The 12,701-nt window shown below is 37.1% G+C and overlaps 1 gene segment (V, D, J or C); it reads right to left on the reverse strand.

The window, feature by feature from the left end:
• Positions 1-11,915: 11,915 nt before the first annotated feature.
• On the reverse strand, positions 11,916-12,278 carry LOC308099532 (immunoglobulin heavy variable 3-21-like). The segment is given in 1 exon: positions 11,916-12,278.
• Between the last annotated feature and the right edge of the window lie 423 nt (positions 12,279-12,701).

The following is a 12,701-nucleotide window of genomic DNA, read 5'->3' on the forward strand; positions in this document are numbered from 1 at the left end:
AATGCCGCAAATCCTGAACGCAGCGTCCGATTGCAGTGAACTTTGCACGCACGTTTGCACTGCGTTGAAGAACAAACGCCACCCTGTAAACATTGCCCTATTATAGCGCCACCAGGAGGCCGATTTTCTTTTTTATATTACTCATACAAATTTTGTCCAAACATCATGCAAATCAGTACACATTATCTCTTAAGTCAAGTGATCAAGATGGTTCCGTCCGATTTTTTATATTCCATCCTGATTGGCGAATTCCGAACATTGCTGGCCCACAATAACGTACCTGACCTGGCGGAGACCTGTGCTCCGAGGAGCACTTTTTCTAGTTATTACATGAATTGCTAACGTCAGGTGAACATCTTATAGCTCAGTACAGTCTTTTTGATTTCAAGGATTGTTATGGTCTAAAACATGGTACGGCCGTTATGAAGCCCTTTCAAAAGACGATGTACAATAAATGTAAAAATAAGTTAAACACTTTCTTAATACATTTTATTTATTAGTTGTGTTGGTGTAACTACAACAACTATATGTTATAATATGACATAATACAATGTAATATTATATTATATAAAATTATCATAGGGTTTTCAATTCACAGTATGTAGAAATGAATGTTTTTTTACTTAGCCTATTTTAAATGCCTGTGTCGTTAAGCTGTCTAATATGTGTTGATTTGTAGAGATTGCTTAGTTGAACTAAATGTGTTACTGTAGTGTTTGTGGGAACAAAAACATTCTTCTTTCTCAAGAACCAGCCATAGCCATTTTGCTTAATACACTTGCTATGTTTAATTAAGCATGTAAGCTATTGTTAGTTTTTTCATGAACATGGCATGCGAATAAAAGCAAAAGTACACCTTCCACTTGATCAAACCTTTGCCTCCGTTGTGAGGTTTTTGTAATGGTATTTTATTGTCGTATATTAGACCCCAAGATGCTTATATTTTGTGAACATTACAAACAAACTTGGGACTGTGACACTCCCGACGCCGTAAGGCTGAAGGAGCGGCTCCTTGGAACTTTGCTATTTGTACTGAATACATCGAATCCTGATCGGACGAATCTGGACGTCTTCTCCACTTTCTTTCAAGCGGGCCTGGTAACTCACAGTCTATAGATACGACATTATCACAGTGGTTATTCCAGGCACAGTGATGCATGGCATTACACAAACCTAAGTGACAACAATTTTTGAATAAAAACAATTTTTGGACTGTAGCATATGTCTTCTCAGTTATGGCTAATATTGAATTACTTTTACATCTTTATAGAATGACCATTAAAATCATTATGCTTTAATTAATCCCCACTGTACAGTATGTTTGACTGTCAAAACATTTCATACATTTCAAATTACATTGTAATATATTGTGTGAAACATAGTGTATTTGCATTTAGTCACACGTTAAAAAACAATCTGTAATGGATTGCATGCATGCATGCATACTGTACATACATACATACTTACAGTACATTCTGCATGGACAGTCCTGTAACTAGCATTTAACTAAAGTACATTTGGAGCTGAGGTTTAATTGTGTCAACATACGGAGGAAGTGCCTGTTCTGAACATTATTTCCTGTCACAAGCACCAACACATGTAAATTCATTTTTACTTTGACAATTTCTTCAAGATAAAAGTACACTTAGCCTATGACTCATTTGATTTCATGAATAAGTATAACTTACAGTAACTATGCATAAATAACCTTAAAGAGGGGTGATTTTCCAAACGGTTTTGTTTTGAGTAGCTGGAGATTTATAATAATATGTTAACAGTCCTTTACAATGTCTTTATTATATTCACTAATAGTCCCCTGTATCATAATTAAGACCGATAACTTTAACTTGTCAATGTGTTAAATTGCGTAAGAGGCTCAGAGAATAGTATTAAGGGTCAGGGTTGCCAGCCGTCTGGCAAACAATTCAGCAGAGGTTTTTGTCATAGCGTGTATCACTGTGCCCCCCCCCCCCCATCCACAGTGACATACTCCAATACAAAAACCCTCTGTGATCACATACGCATTTCACATAGAGTAGCCTATATATTTTCCTGCAGGAAAGAAAGACTGATTTTTTTCATCAATCTGTTTCTTATGGTTCTAAACTTGCAAAACCTTTTTAAAATATTATTTAAAAAAAAAAGTCATTGTTGTTCCACAGATCTTTATATAACTGGATTATTATTACATGAAATGCTAACGTCAGTGCTAATCTGCTAATCTAGCTCAGTACAGTCTTTTTGATTTCAAGGATTACGTAGTCTGTTGTGGGTATGGTACAGCCGTTATGAAGCCCTTTCAAAAGACGATGTACAATACATGTAAAAATAAGTTACACACTTTCTTAATTTATTTTATTTATTAGTTGTGTTAATGTAACTACAACAACTATAATGTTATAATATGATATAACAATATAATATTATATTATATAAAATGATCATAGGGTTTTCAATTTACAGTAGGAATGAATGTTTTTTTACTTAGCCTATTTTAAATGCCTGTGTCGTTAAAGGAGTAGTTCAGACAAAAATTACTTATTTTCTCTCAATTACACACCCCATTAAGCATTGAAAAAAAAAATTTGTCGCATTCCTAAGCCAATAATTTGATTACCGACGGAAAGATGCTAATGTATCCGGTAGGAGACTCAAAGGAGACTCTTTATGTCTCCTACCGGAGGGACCGCCGATCATCAAATTATTGGCTTAGGAATGCGACAAAAACAAACAAATCTCCATGAATTCAATGCTTCATGGGATGTGTAAATGAGAAAATAAGTATTTTTAAAAAAAACTAATCTATAAATTCACTGTTTAAGATAATATTGTCTATGTATAATAATAGTTCTCACACATTTTCATGTCAAGGACCGCCAAATTGATGTGTATTTGGCCACAGACCTCCAACTCAAAGCACTTTGTACCAGGGACCCCCAAAAGAGATGTGTGTAAACTCTTTAAAAATTATTGAAAAGTTTTCACAATTTTCAAAAATCTTCAAAATGTTTCGAAAATAGACCTACTGTACGAGCTCTCAACGTATTGCATCGCGAAACACTGTGCGCTTGTAGATTGGCTATTTAAGTATAAAATAGGGTTAAAGTAGTACTGATTTTGATGCAGCCTTAACACATTTTTTTGGGGACCCCCTGGAAGTCCCTCAATGACCACTGAGGGTTCCTGGACCCCATCTTGAGAACCACTGGTATAATATTGTAGCAGCAGAGTGAGAAGGTAGGTTTTTGTCATGGGCTGTATCATGGTGACCCGTTGTATGCACAGTGTTTTTTCCTATGACAATAACCCTGTCAACACATATACAGTAGCAGTACATCACTTGTTGGGGACCAGACACATTCAACACTGAGTGCTGTTAACACACTGGTCAAGAACACAGCGTCTTCTTGGGATTAATCATGGTAAGGGCATTTTATCTGCTGTAAAATAATCATTGGCTATTGATATAAATACGGTACTAACAGTTTTTTACTGCTTTTTGAATGCTTTTTATTTATTTATTCTGAGACCCTATGTTGTATAGTATAAGCTTTTCCTCATGTGCACAACATTAATCCTCTGAGAAGCACAATACTGTACATTTGTGCTTACTATATTTTATGAAACTTTTTTTTTATTAGAATTGCCATTATTTGTGCAGCATTTACTTGTATATGTATATCATGATGCTTTTTTCAAAGTTGTCACAGTAAAGTGTCATTACTATCACAGATTCACAACACTGATTTTATTTTTTTAAATGATATATTACAAGCAAAGTTTTCACAATCATTCCAGTAAATACCACAAATGCTCTTTGACTAGCATGTTCTATATAATATTATTTGTAAGTACATTTGAAATATATTTTAATTACATTTTCTCTCTGACTTATCAATATATTGCCTTGGCTCAACAATGAAATATTGTTAATGTTTACAAATCAAAATATTTTAATTGCAGTCTTTCTTTTGAGAGAATGCAAGTTTAGACTTTTAAAGACTTCATCACAATGATTGAGGTCAGACCCAACGTAACCAAAAAACAGGTATTAAAAACAGATATTGTGAATGCAATGAGTGACGTGTCAGTGTGTTTTGGTAATGATGACAACATTTTTTGGTATTGACATAAACAATGAATGTTTTTTTTTATGTTTTTATTGTTTAAAGAAAGACATAAAGAGCTAATACAACTGTTTATGTTCTGATAATTGGTATTGGCAGGTAATCAATAAGTAATTGCTGTTGTATAAGAAAATTATGCTCTTGTTTCTTGAAAGAAGTGAAATAGATGCTATTACTATAGCGGCCTATTTCATGCGCTCCAGAGGTCTTATTCTAACACATATGTATATCACTGCTATCCTGTGAAATCCCTGTGTAAACTAGAAAAAGTGCTCCTCGGAGCACAGGTCTCCGCCAGGTCAGGTAGGTTAGTGTGGGCCAGAAATGTTCTGAATTCGCCAATCAGGCGAATGTTTGGACAACATTTGTAGGAGTAATATATAAAACTTGGGAAAAAAATCTGCCTCCTGGTGGCGCTATAATGTTGAAAGGGTGGCATTTGTTCCTGAAATCGGACACTGCGTTCATGATTTGCGGCATTTTGTTCAAAAACTTCAATCTTAGCCAATCAAAATGGAATATGAAAAATCTAACAGATCCATCTTGATCACATGACTGATGTGTGATGTTTGGATCAAATCTGTAGGAGTACTGTCAAAAAATGTGTTTTGCAAAAAGCGGCCTCCTGGTGGCACTATAACAGGCCCATGTTAAAAATGTGTGGCCGAGGTTCTGAATTGGCATCCAGGGAGTGTGTGTGCACAGTTTTGTTGCGATCAAGCCAACAGTGCCGGAGATTAGCTGCTCACAGACGGAGGGGACGACGGACACTCACACACACAGACGGACGGACGGACGGACAGGGTGCAAAACATAGTCTCGGCCATGCCTTTCGGCCTGGCGGAGAGAACATTTTAAAATTTTCATGATGCAAATTTGGAACGATGCAAGTTGGGAATAGCCATTGTACCTTTATGCAATACCCATTGTACCTGTTGCACCCATTGTCAGAGTACCTGTTGTACTCGTCTGTCTGTCTGTCTGTCTGTCTGTCTGTCTGTCTGACTGTCTGTCTGTCTGTCTGTCTGTCTGTCTGTCTGTCTGTCTGTGTCCCTTTTATGCCTGTATATGGAAATCCCTGATGTCACCAATATATGCCCATATATGGAAATAATACTGGTTGGATCGGCAGTTCTGGACAACCGGATATGTATGCCTATGGGCACAGAGGTTAAGTCTCTGGTTAACATAAGCCTAAGAGAGTTTCAAATTTGTTCAACAATATAAATTACACCCATTAATACCTCAAAATGTGTTGCTCAAAATCGTGAGGCAGTTGCATTGTTTTTTAAAACATTTATTTGCATTTGGGGCTCAAAAATCGATAAAAATTATAATAATTTTCTTTCTAAACCCAGTGCAAAACCTTTACAAATTGGTGGTGGGAACCCATGGTGGATGTAAGGGTCGTCCATCTAGCACTCTATTTGTCTTTCAGGAGAAACCTTGTCTTGTTTGTGGCTCCCTCTTGTGCTTCAACTCTCAGTTTTGATATTAATGTACTTGCTATGGGTGATATACATGGTTACAGATGTTGCTTCTCTTGTTCTTTTCTCCTCTCAGAACCCCCACTTTCCCAACTCTCCTTCCCTTTGTAAATCACACTTTTCCTCATCAAATAGATAGATACAGCAAGACAGACCTAATAGAAGTTGCATCACAATCTATTACTTTCTTACATTATTATTACATGTAAATCTATATTATAAGCATGTCTGTAATTTGTCAAATTTGAAATGACGGACTTCAATCATTTTGACTTACATTCTTTGATGCCATGTAGTTGTGCTGTTATACTGTACAGAGCTTTTATACAATAGTTCTGGTTCTGACAAGAGACATTTGAATGTGTTGTTGAATGAGGCAGAGCCGAATAAATGACAAAATCATCGACAAGACCATAAACTGTTGTCTCCCATTACTTCATTTATAAAAAGTGAATTGTAGAACAGTTGTAGGCTATAAAAGCAATATCACTCATGCTGTTATACTGTATATGAGCATGGCTGTGATTGTCACAAAGACAACCACAGCTGTGCTGCAATACAGAAATACAGATCCCTCCCTATGCTAGGCTATATCGCGTGATACTGTAAGTGTTCTGTGTGATATTGAAGCTGGCCATGTATACTGTTGCTTATGGCCTTGCAGAATCTCCACATGGTCATGCTACGCAATCATCACATTACCTGCCATGTTAAAGCTGAATTTTTTTTTTTTTCTAAATTTTTATCCCGCGATTTTTGTAACCCATTTTTTTCACCCGGTGCCAATTTCCTAAGTGATCCTGGGCGCTACACCAGCCCTACACCAGTATTACACCTGTCACCCCACAGTAGGGAGGCCAGGGCCGAGCTCATGCTTCCTTCAGGCATGAGAGCCAACTGACCTTCTTGTCACCTGACAGGGGGGAGTTTCCCTGGTTGGACGTAGCGCGTGGAAGGAACACGTTATTCCACCCAGTTCCCTTCCCCTCCATCAGGCGCCCCGGCTGTCATGGGGGAGGCGGTATAGTGACCAGGATTACTACATGTTTTTGTGAGGGTATTAACTACCCTAGGAGACACGGGGAGAACATGCAAACTCCACACAGAGTAGGCCCTTTCGCCAACCCCACCTAGGGTATGGGCGCTGATGACGCGGAGGAGAAGACACGCCCCCAGTGCCCACAGCGTCCCCGGCGGGAATCGAACCCAGGACCTTCTAGCTGTGAGGCGACAGCGCTACCGACTGCGCCACCGTGCCACCGTGCCCCCAACTGCGCCACCGTGCCCCCCCGCTGTAAAGCTGTAATTTAATCATGCTATGATTTGTCATGTGAAGTCATAACATAAACCCCCAAAAAAGAGATAGATAAGTTGTAGAATCTGATTTATTTACACCAGACATTTTGGTCTGACTACAGACATTTCTGAAGGCAATGGATGGTGATTATTCACTCACTTATCTCCTCATGAATCTAATGCATCATTACATGTAATAATGATTTCAGATACACCATTAATCTACTTTCACCTTCTTCTTAAACACTGTGTGATGCAATATCAGTTCAAACCACTAGATATCAGTATTCCCTTCCTGTTTGACTGATCAGTGAAGACAAGAGACCACTCAGCCTGAGGAAGCCAATCAGTTCTGTTGATAACCTTGACTTAAAACAGAAGAAGCCTTGTTTGAAGACATGTACTGTATATGTCAACAATGTATGGAGGCTTATTGTTGCCAGCCTCATTTTTTCCATGTCCAAGACAAGAAGTGGTATCCTCAGCACATCCCTTAAGCAACTGCAAAGTCATTAGTTATTGGTCATTTCTTTATTTAATTTACAGCAAAGTGTAATAGAGCTGGTCTATAAAAAAAATGAATAAATCATTATAAATAAGCAAGTTGTTTTCCACAACTGAGATTTTAGAGACGTGTGTTGTTATCACTGTGGCATATGCCTGGATGTAGGCCTACCTCATGTATAAAATGTCTATCTATCTATCTATCTATCTATCTATCTATCTATCTATCTATCTATCTATCTATCTATCTATCTATCTATCTATCTATCTATCTATCTATCTATCTATCTATCTATCTATCTATCTATCTATCTATCTATCTACTGTATCTATCTATCTATCTATCTATCTATCTATCTATCTATCTATCTATCTATCTATCATACTATCTATCTATCTATCTATCTATCTATCTATCTATCTATCTATCTATCTATCTATCTATCTATCTATCTATCTATCTATCTATCTATCTATCTATCTATCTATCTATCTATCTATCTATCTATCTATCTATCTATTATGCTATCTATAGGATACCTATATAGCTTATCAGTGTTTCAGCAATTGTGTAAGGACTAGCACTTTGAATTCCTTATTGGGATTATTTTAAAGATTGCAACCATTTTTTAAGGTTGCATTTTTTAAATTGATCTTCAGTTACTGACCATCTCAACCGCCAGGCATAAAACCAGACCTGTATGTGTTCAAACCAATCACAGACAGGCTTTTACATGATTTAACCATTTCTCAACTGATTGAACTGTTTGTATGTTGATGTTTTATGTAAGTCCTTGCATTTTCATTGTTCATCTAAAAGCTGTTATTTAAGAAAGATCAGTGTGATGCAACATTTTTGGTTGAATATTGTTTCACATCATATAAACATAATTCAAAAATGTTAATTCTATATACACAGTATATACAAATAAAATAAAAACCCTTGCCAAGATGTGAAAAACTAGCAATTACATGCATGGCAGGTTGCTATTCACAAACAAACAAGATGCAGGCCTGGTTCAGTTGGACCTAGGAGGATACAAATTGTTTGAACCTGAATTTGAATACCAAATGAATGTGTCAAAGTGAAATAAAAAATATATAGCCACTATGACTATTGAATTCATTATTATATAACATTAATATGTGCATGTGTTTGCTCTATGCTTTTGCTGTTTTACTTGTGTGTGCTTTTGAAGCACAGACATGCATGCTTCACTGCCTTTCATAGAGACCTCAATGTTGGATCAGTTATTGTACAGCTCTGTAGCCTCCTGGGTCACTGTGTCTCTCGAGCACAATAATAAATAGCAGCGTCTTCAGGCTTCAGACTGTTCACTCGTAAGTACACCTGGGAGCTGTCTTTGGTTATGGTAAACTGGCCTTGGAGAGATTGGGCAAATATTGTACCAGTTCCACTATCAATGCGTCCGATCCATTCTAGTCCTTTCGCTGGTTTCTGGCGAATCCAGTGGAGATACTGTAGAGGAATACCAGCTACCTTACAGGACAGTGTGACTGACTGTCCAGGTCTTTGTACCACAGCATCAGAAGAGGTAAGGGACTGGCTCTTAGCAGCTACAAACGACACAGAGGTTGGATCATTTGAGAGCCAGCAAACAAGCAGAGTAGGGGTGCAACAATTAATCAAACTAATCAATTTAATTGATTATAAAATATATTTAAAAAAGAATAATCGATTTTCAAAAATAGTTGAAATACTGTAGCTGATCTACAAGTTCACAAAGCATTCTTTTTTCGTGCCATTATATGTGACACATCATTATATGACATAAGTATAAAATATGACATAAGTGGTTAATCAGACTGATGGATTTAGTTGATAATAAAAATTAAAAAGTTATCAATAAAATAATCGCAAAGAAAATAATCGATAGTTTCAGTCCTAAAACAGAGCTCCAGTCCTTCATTCCTGACCAGACACAAAATCAACTCCACTCACCTGAAATAAGGGCCAAGAAGAGGGAGACAATTTCAACAACTGTCATTGTTGAAAGGTTGGAGGTTGTAGACTTAAGTGGGGCTGATCTGCAGACTGAGACAACAAAGGCAACATATACTGTATAAATAATTATTCTGCAGTGGGAGGAGACTGCTTCATTGTGCATATTTGCGTGATTGTGAAACTATTGTAATGAGGCTGTCTATTTGTGTATAGTACCGTATGTATTCTCTATGAACTGTATAAGTCACTCTATCCACAATGACTCAAACATTGCATCATCAAATCACAACACAAGGCAAAATAACTTATACTTACTACTACTTACATATATTAGATCTCTAACTCATTCTGATGTGTGGTGTAATTTGGCCAAGGTGAAGAAGGTCAAAGACAGAATGTTGTACCTACATTAATAATGTCCTAGATGAGGTGAAGTAATGCAGATTGATTTTGAAGATAATTGTGCTGATTGGTCAGCTGGGTTTACTGGCTTTGCAGAGGTAGCCTTAGTAAAAATTGTATTGACATCTTGCATGTTTATGCACTATAATGGTTGCACATTAACACTCTTAATTATAGCACCAATTACAGCAATATGATGGAGGTGGGAGGGTCAGTTACGAATAACCAATAAAAGAATAAGCATATCACTTGAGCTGAATTTAATATGCAAAAATAAATAATGATTAACATGATTCATATAATAATGATTGATAAACAAAACAGTCTCAATGGAAAATAGCAAACTAAAATTTTAATGACAGTTGTCTACAGTTGCCTACTATACATGTTAGGATGATATTGACAGTACTGGTAATGACAGCAACAAACGCTGTCATATTTTACAACAACTCAACCACAGGAGGAGCAGTGACGTCCTCAGGATAAGCCATAAACTTAAGCCGCTTAGTCTATACTTTGTCATACATACGAAAAGCAAACATTTACTCAGCTACAAGCTCCTGACTTTGTAGATCTGCTATTTTCGAAAAATTTGAAAGGTTTTTGCTTAAAGACATCCATTAATGACTTCCAAAATAGGGATGTCAATTTGAAAGTGGTTAAAATGTATGTGAGCTAAACTCACAGCAGTAGTCATTGAAATGGGAATATTTGACCATTATACATTAACTCTCTCAGTGCCAGACCCCGAGTTATCCCGAGTTTTAGGGTTATACCCTCAGTGCCAGAACGAGAAATCCCGAGTTTAATTTTTTTTTTTTTTTTTTTTTTTTTTAAGTGTTCAGAACCCAAGATATCATTATCTGAAGATTTGCAGCTCCATCCACTCTTTGTTTAACCTATAACTGAAAAAGGCTGTATCTCGCTTCCTAAGCACTTTTTTTTTACTTTGAAAAAAAAAAAGAAAAAAGTTGGCATGGTTCGCAATAAAACATTTTTTTCATTGGCACTGAGAGAGAAAGCAAATGTGATTTTTGTAACAGAAACAAGCTTCACATGAGTGAATATGCACTTTTTGTACAGCTGTTCTACCAAGTCCAGTCACTGTGAGTCTCTAGCACAGTAATAAACAGCAGAGTCTTCAGTCTTCAGACTATTCATCTGGAGATACAGCTGCTGTCTGCTATTGTCTCTGGAGACGATGTACCGACCCTGGACTGACTGGGAGCAGTAGATGGTACTGCCATGAATGTTGGCAATCCACTCCAGTCCTTTACCAGGAGCCTGTCTGATCCAAGCCATCCAGTAGCTACTGAATGTGAATCCAGAGGCTGTACAGGTCAGCTTGTGGGATTCACCAGGATTTTTGACAACTGATTCAGATTCAGTCAGGGTCTGACCTTCAATTCCTTAAGAAATATAAATACATCAATCAATTTGTAAAACTTAGCTTTAAGTCATTGGTGTGTGTCATCATGATGGGAGGAATATATATGATAATCTCCAACAACTCACTGATACTGAATATAGACACCATCATCAGAAGTAAACTGCAGCCAGTCTTCAGTTCCATTGTCCACAGTCTCTCAGTCTCACATCAACGAGAAGATCAGAGCTGAGAGTCTGCTTATAAAGAGATAGAGGAGAGAGACACTTTGCATAGACTGCCCTCTAAAGGTTTAAATAGGGATTGTGAGTAGATATTTTACCACAGATAATGCATGGTTTCTATAGAGATAGCTTATGGATGAAATCTCTTGAAATTAAATCAACAAACAACACAACATATATTTAGTGATTTTTATTCTGGTAAACTTATGGGAACGGAGCTATTCTGAAAATACTTAAATTGTTTCAGTGGAAATGTTAATGGAAGATATGCCACAATGGCTTGCTTGTAAGTTGTATATATGCACTGTATGTATGTATGCACTGTATGTATGCATACACACACACACACACACACACACACACACACACACACACACACACACACACACACACACACACACACACACACACACACACACACACACACACACACACACACACACACACACACACACACACACACACAACATTGAGAGAATGGAGGTACACTAGTTTCTTGTACTATGCTCCTATTGCAGCGTGTCACTGTGTGTCTCTAGCACAGTAATACACTGCTGTGTCCTCAGTCTTCAGACTGTTCATCTGGAGGTACAGCTTACTGCTGGAGTCATCTCTGGAGATGATAAATCTGCCCTGGGCTGACTGGGAGTAGTAGGTGCTACTGCTATAAGCATAGGCAATCCACTCCAGTCCTTTACCAGGAGCCTGTCTGATCCAATTCATGCCATAGCTACTGAATGTGGTGAATCCAGAGGCTGTACAGGTCAGTTTGTGAGATTCTCCAGGCTTTTTAAGAGCTGGTTCAGACTCAGTCAAGATCTGACCTTCAACACTCAGAGAAACAAGAACACAAACCAACAATAGCAAAATCTTTCTACGAGCCATATTTACAGGTGCAATCATTTGAAGATGAAGGGGCTTTTATAAATAAGACACAACCTGTATTTGCATAATGTAAGCTCCTCCTATGTCAATGTTTCAAAGTTCCTGGAGTATCAACAAAATCGCAATTAAAGTATCTCATATGTATACTTGATGCGAATGTACTGTATTATACTTTTTATAAAGTTAGGAAGTGATTGCAGGAAGAATTTGATTGCTTTAGAGTTAAATTGATCATCACATGTAACATGCTTTAATGCAATTTCTAATATCACAAACTAATAGAACCTTTCAATTCATTTTGTTTAAATAAAAGCTGCATGTTTCCCAAAACACAATAATATGAGTAATAATATGGCCTGAACAGATGTAAAATTATGTAGATTATGCTGCAATTGGGGCATGTTATAATAATGTATGTATGAT

The sequence above is a fragment of the Gymnoscopelus braueri genome (genome assembly GCF_963280865.1).
Source record: "Gymnoscopelus braueri genome assembly, chromosome: 13".
Taxonomy (NCBI): domain Eukaryota; kingdom Metazoa; phylum Chordata; class Actinopteri; order Myctophiformes; family Myctophidae; genus Gymnoscopelus; species Gymnoscopelus braueri.